Source organism: Elephantulus edwardii, unplaced genomic scaffold (genome assembly GCF_000299155.1).
Source record: "Elephantulus edwardii isolate Elephantulus edwardi_28Jun2011 unplaced genomic scaffold, EleEdw1.0 scaffold00044, whole genome shotgun sequence".
Classification (NCBI taxonomy): domain Eukaryota; kingdom Metazoa; phylum Chordata; class Mammalia; order Macroscelidea; family Macroscelididae; genus Elephantulus; species Elephantulus edwardii.
In genome coordinates this window covers 9403783-9410043 of record NW_006399794.1, presented here as the reverse complement: position 1 = coordinate 9410043, position 6261 = coordinate 9403783, and positions in this window count along the sequence as shown.

Genomic DNA, 6261 nt, shown 5'->3' with positions numbered 1-6261 from the left:
AGAGAGAGAGACAGAGAGAGAGAGACAGAGAGAGAGAGACTCAGAGACACAGAGACTGGGACAGAGAGACAGACAGAGACAGAGTGAGAGAGAGAAATACTGGCCTAATGTAAGGAGCTGCCCTTGCAACCTAGAGACATATGGTTCAAATCTACCATTTTCTCCTCAAGAAGAAAGATGGACAATCTCCTCTCATGACATTTACAGCCTCTGAAATCCTGCTGGAGGATCAGCTCAGAGTCAGTTCCAACTAGACAGCACACAACAACAAATATATATGTACATATATACCAGATTTTGCTTCCATGTATCTGCTGGACACCTGAGTTTTTCCTACTTTTTGGTCATTTGACTAGTGCTGCAGTGAACATTAGTGAGCAAGTATCTGACTAGTGAACATGTCTCTGTTTTCAAGTCTTTGGGGCATACACCTAGGAGTGGAATTTCTGGAACATAGAGTAATTATATATCTAACTTTTTTAGAGATCACCAAATTATTTTCCACAATGATCACATCATTTTACAATTTCACCAGAATTCTTAAAGGCTCCAGTTTCTCGACATCTTCACCAACACTTGTTTTCTGATGAGAGCCATCTTAGCTGGGGTGAAGTGGTAACTCAGCGTGGTTTTGGTATGTTTTTTCATAGTGACTAATGGGATTTCCTGGTAGTGCAAGAAGGTTAATTCTCTTAACTTCTAACAGAAAGGTTGAAAGTTCAAGTCTAGCCAGAGATGCCTCAAAGAAAGCCCTGGTGATCTACTTCCCCAAAGTCACCCCTTATGGAGGAGCATGGTTCTACTCGGAAATACATTGGGTCAAAATGGACTTAATGGAGGTTGGTTTGGAATGAGTAATGGTGTTTAGCATTGTTTTACGTGTTTGTCTGTCATCTGTATATCTTCTTGGCTTCAGTTTCTATTAAAATCCTTTGCCCATTCTGAACTATTTTGTTGATATTAACATTTTTTTGTGCATAAAGTGCCAAGCTTTGTGCTAAAACAGTTCCAGGTAGAGATATTGGTATTTAATATACACTTAACAACCACATAGAGAGATAAGCATACTACTTAGATATACTCTGAGAATAGCTTTTTTCAAGCCTCACACAGGGTCTTCCTGGGGCATTCCCACGTCTCTTCAGCTTTGCCCTTGGATTAATGATTTGGGGTCAATAATATCTCACGATTGCCAAATACCTAAGCTTCACCTCCACTCTCACCCTCACCTTCACCAGTAAAGTTCTTTGCAAAACTTCCCTGTAAGGGACAGTCTGATAGTAATGAGCCCGGAAGAGGAGGTATTGTTATTCCAGTATGTTCCTACTAATAGTCTTTCTTGGCAGTTTCTACATTAGGGGAAATGTGTTTTATTTACTCATCACAGAACAAACAGAAATGTTGCTGAAGTTTCACAATATTTGCAGCTAATTCTTGCTTAAATGCTGTCTTCTCAGAGAGGCTTTTGTTGACTGCTTTATGTAGGCATTTCAGGCTCTTGTTAAGTATTCTTTATAACACAGGTGAAAGCATGACATTACTTCATATATCTGCTTGCTTTGTTTGGGTTCTCACGTTTACCGTTCTAGTCCCAACGCCTAATTGTTGTTAAGTGCTGAGTCAGCTTCTACTCACAGCGACCCCATGAATAACAAACCTGAACCTTGCCCTAGCCTGTGTCATCCTCATCATCTCGGAAAGATTTGAACCCACTGCTACAGCCACTGTGTCAATACATTTGCTGAGTTCTTCCTCTCTTTTGCTGACCCTCCACCTTCCCAGCATGCTGTCTTTTTCCAAGGACTGTTTTTTGTTGTGCACCATAAAGTTGGAACTGACCCACAGCTGACCATCCAGCAGGTTTTCAGAGCCAGCTAATCATATGAGAGGAGTCTGCTCATCCTTCTCCAGCCTTGTTAATATTGCCGTCAACTTTCTGATCATTTTCCACCTCCAGAGGTGGGGGCACTATTAGAAATTTAGGAAACTTGTGGAACCATCATAGAGCCCTTTGCCATTGTCTTCCATGTTATGGTCTTGTTTCTCTCTCCTGTGTCTCTGACCCACATTTCTCTTCTCCACAAGTGGAGACTCTCACCTTTCATCCTCCAGTGTGAGGTAGGTCTCTGTTTGAGAGCCAATCTCAAAGCTTCCCCCATTTCCCTCTGCCAAATTTCTATGAAATTTGGATGCTGGGTCAGAAGACAAATGTAGAGAGAGTCAGTTCAGACCAGGATGAGGTTCCACAACTTATGTTCCCTGTTGTTAGGTGCTGTGACTGTCTCTGACATGCCTACCCTTATTACCCTAGCTGCTGAATCAATCCATCTCATCCTGGGTCCTCCTTTCTTGTGCTGTCCCTGCACCCTCCCAAGCATAATGCCCCTCTCCAAGGACTGACTCTTTACAACATGCCCAAAGTATGAACTTGAAAATCCTTGCCTCCAAGGAGCACCCCCTCCAGGACAAACCTGTTTGTTCGCCTAGCAGTCCATGGTATATTCAATACTCTTCTCCAGCATTACAGCTCAAAGGCATCAATTGTTGTATCAGTCTTAGTCACTGTATAGCTTTCTGATGCATAGCAAGTAATTACAAAGACCACTGCCTAGATCAGGCACACCTTAGTCTGTAGACTGATATCGTTGCTCTTCAGTACTTTGGAGAGGTCCCTGGCAGGAGATTTTCCCAATGTAATGTGTCTTTTTATTTCCTGGCTGCTGGTACCAAAAGTGTTGGCTGTGGAGCCAAGCAAGGTGATGCTGTTAATAATCTCAATCTCTTTACTGTCTATCATGATGCTGTCAATCAGCCCAGTGGTAGAATCTTTTTTATTTTTTTAATTTTTATTTTATTATTTTGTGTGAGTGTACTGTCAAATCAGATCTGACTGGTACAGGAAGAGATTGTTCCTTCTTCTCCAGCAGAAGATCTAGTGGATTCAAACAGAACACCTCTGGGATTGCTGTATAGCTCCTTGCCACTAGGCCACCAGAGCTTGCTAGTGGTAGAATCTTTGTTATCTTGATGTTGAACTTCCATCCATATTGAAGGCTGCAGTCCTTGACCTTCTGCAGCAAATGGCTGAGGTCCTCCTCAGTTTTAGCAAACAAGGTAGTGCCGTCTGCATGATGCAGGCTGTTGATAAGTCCTACTCTAATCCTGATGCCACATTCCTCCTTACAGGGTGCAGCCTCTTGGATGATCTGTTCTGCATATAGATTGAAAAGATATGGAGAAAGGATGCATTCCTGGTGTACACCTTTCCTGATTTTGAACCATGTAGCATTTCCCTGCTCTGTTCTGATGACTACCTCCTGGTCAAAGTATAGGTTTCACATAAGCTCAATCAAGTGTTCTGGGATTCCACTCTTCTCAGAGTTAGCCACAGTTTGTTGTGATCCACAGAGTCAAATGCCTTTGCATAGTCAATGAAACACAGACTAATGCGTGAAGACCAGATGAGCGGTGGGAGGATATCAAGGATATCATTCAGAAAGAATGCAAAAGATCATTACAAAGAGGAGGAAGCAAAGACCAAGATGGATGGCAGAAGAGACTCTGAATATTGCACTAGAACACCAAGAAGCCAAAGCACAGCGAAGAAATCAAGAAGTTAAGGAGCTGAACAGAAGATTTCAAAGGGCAGCACGGGAAGACAAAGTAAAGTATTACAATGAAATGTGCAAAGCACTAGAGTCAGAAAATCAAAAGGACCAAATTTGCTCGGCATTCCTTAAGCTGAAGGATCTGAAGAACAAATTCAAGCCTCAAGTTGCAATATTTAAGAATGCTTTGTTGTTGTTGTTCTGTTATGTGTCTTCGAGTCACATGCGACTCATAGCGACCCTATGTACAAGAGATCTAAACCCTGCTCTATCCTGTGCCAACCTCACTGTCTCTGACACACCTACTCCCAATGCCCCAATCACTGAATCAATCCATTTTGAGGTCTTTCTCTCCTGTGCTGTCCCTCCACTCTCCTAAATATGATGTCCCTCTCCAAAGACTGGTCCCTCCTTGCAACATGCCCAAAATATGTCAGACGAAGCTTCAGAATCCTTGACTCCAAGGAACAGCCTGGTTTCATCCTCTCCAAGACAAACCTGTTTGTTTTCTTAGCAGTCCATGGTGTGTTCAACACTCTTCTCCAGCACCACAGCTCAAAGGCATCAATTTTCTTTCTATCATTCCTAGTCACTGTCCAGCTCTCTGATGCATAGCATGTAATTGCAAAGACTATAGCCTGTATCAGGTGCACCTTAATCTCCAACCCAACGTCATTGCTCTTCAGTACTCGTGAGAGGTCACAAACAGCTGAGTTTTCCAATGCAATTTGTTTCTTGATTTCCTGGCTGTTGGTTCCAAGAGTACTGACTGTGGAGCTAAGCAAACTAAAACTATTAACTATCTCAATCTCTTCAACATCCATACTGATGCTGCCAATTGGCCCAGTGGTGAGAATCTTTGTTTTCTTGATGTTGAGTTTCAATCCATATTGAAGGCTGCAGTCCTTGACCTTCTGCAGCAAGCGCTTTAGGTCCTCCTCAATTTCAGCAAGCAGGATTGTATCATGTGCATAATGCAGGTTGTTGATGATTCTTCCACCAATCCTGATGCCATATTCCTCCTTGTACAGCCTAGCGTCCCGGATGATCTGTTCTGCATACAGATTGAAAAGGTATGGAGACAGAAACATCCCTGGCCAATGCCCTTCCCAATTTTGAACCATGCAGTGTCTCCTTGCTCTGTTCTGATGAATACCTCCTGGTCCAAGTATAAGTTTCGCATAAGCACAATCAAATGTTCTGGGATTCCCATTCTTCTCACAGTCAGCCACAGCTTGTTGTGATCCACACAGTTGAAAGCCTTTGCATAGTCAATGAAGCACAAATAGACACTCTTCTGGTTTAAGCAGAATATTAAATGACCCAGGAAGCATTAAAAGAATATGGAAACACCACAAGATAAAGGTAAATAATCCAATAGAAAAAATGGGCACAGGATATGAACAGACACTTCACCAAGGAAGACATTCAGATGGCTAACAAGCACATGAAGAAATGTTCAAAAATCTTTAGCTCTAAGACAGATGCAAATCAAAACAACTGTGAGATATCATCTCACACCAATAAGAACAGCAAAATTTAACAGAACAGCAAGCAACAAATATTGGTGAGGTTGTGGAGAAACTGGAACCTTTACTCACTGTTGATGGAAGTGTAAAATGGTGCAACCACTGTGGAAGGCGGTATGGTGCTTTCTCAATAAGTTGCAAATAGAGATACCATTTGACCCAGCAATTCCACTACTGGGAATATACCCCGAAGAGACCATAACTGACATCGAAGCAGATATATGCATACCCATGTTTATCACAGCTTTGTTCACAATAACAAGGAGTTGGAAACAACCTAAGTGTCCATCAACAAACGAATGGATAGAGAGAGAAGTTGTGATATATTCACACAATGGAATACTATGCTGCATTGAAAAACAAGGAACTCATGCAATATTATTCAAAATGGTGACCCTGGAGAACATTATGCTGAGTGAAGTATCTCAGTCACAAAAGGACAAATACTGCATGGCACCACTGTTGTAAAACAGGACTGACATTGAGGTTGGGGAATACTGAGAAAGATGGCTTCAATAATGTATACTGCATTGAAACAGATGACGGAGAAAACTGTTTAAAAGGGATATGTGAGTAGGTATTTTTGTCATGACGGAGCTGCTAAAATAACCCCAGAAACTGGATTATAGGGAGAACCCAGCATCAGGATTGGAGGACTATTCATCAACCACCTATAGCAATTAACAACAGGAACAAACTCACTTCTGCACGTCAGGGTGGATTGGATCCCATATTAGAACCTCCCTCCTCCTCCCCAGGGACTAGGCTAGCTGGTCTTATGCATTGCAGGTGGCCAAAATTCAAGTTCTGAGCAGTCACTAGTGCCAGTGGACTATGTCCATTTAGGAACTCAGGCTGTAAGCATGCTGTGTGTCTGCTGGTCACTTTGGTACTGCACACACGGCAACTCTTCAAGGGACCCCAGGTAGAGGTGGCCTCATTTGACCTGAGTTCAAGCCTCTGATCTGGGTTAAAGGCAGTGTTTGTCCATACTTGGACCTGAGTACCTAACAATCACCTCTCTTTCAAACAGATGTCAGGGCACTAGAGTTTTTCTTGTAGGGGGTTGGTTTTTTTATAGATGATTGATAGATAGATAGATATAGATATAAATTTTATATATA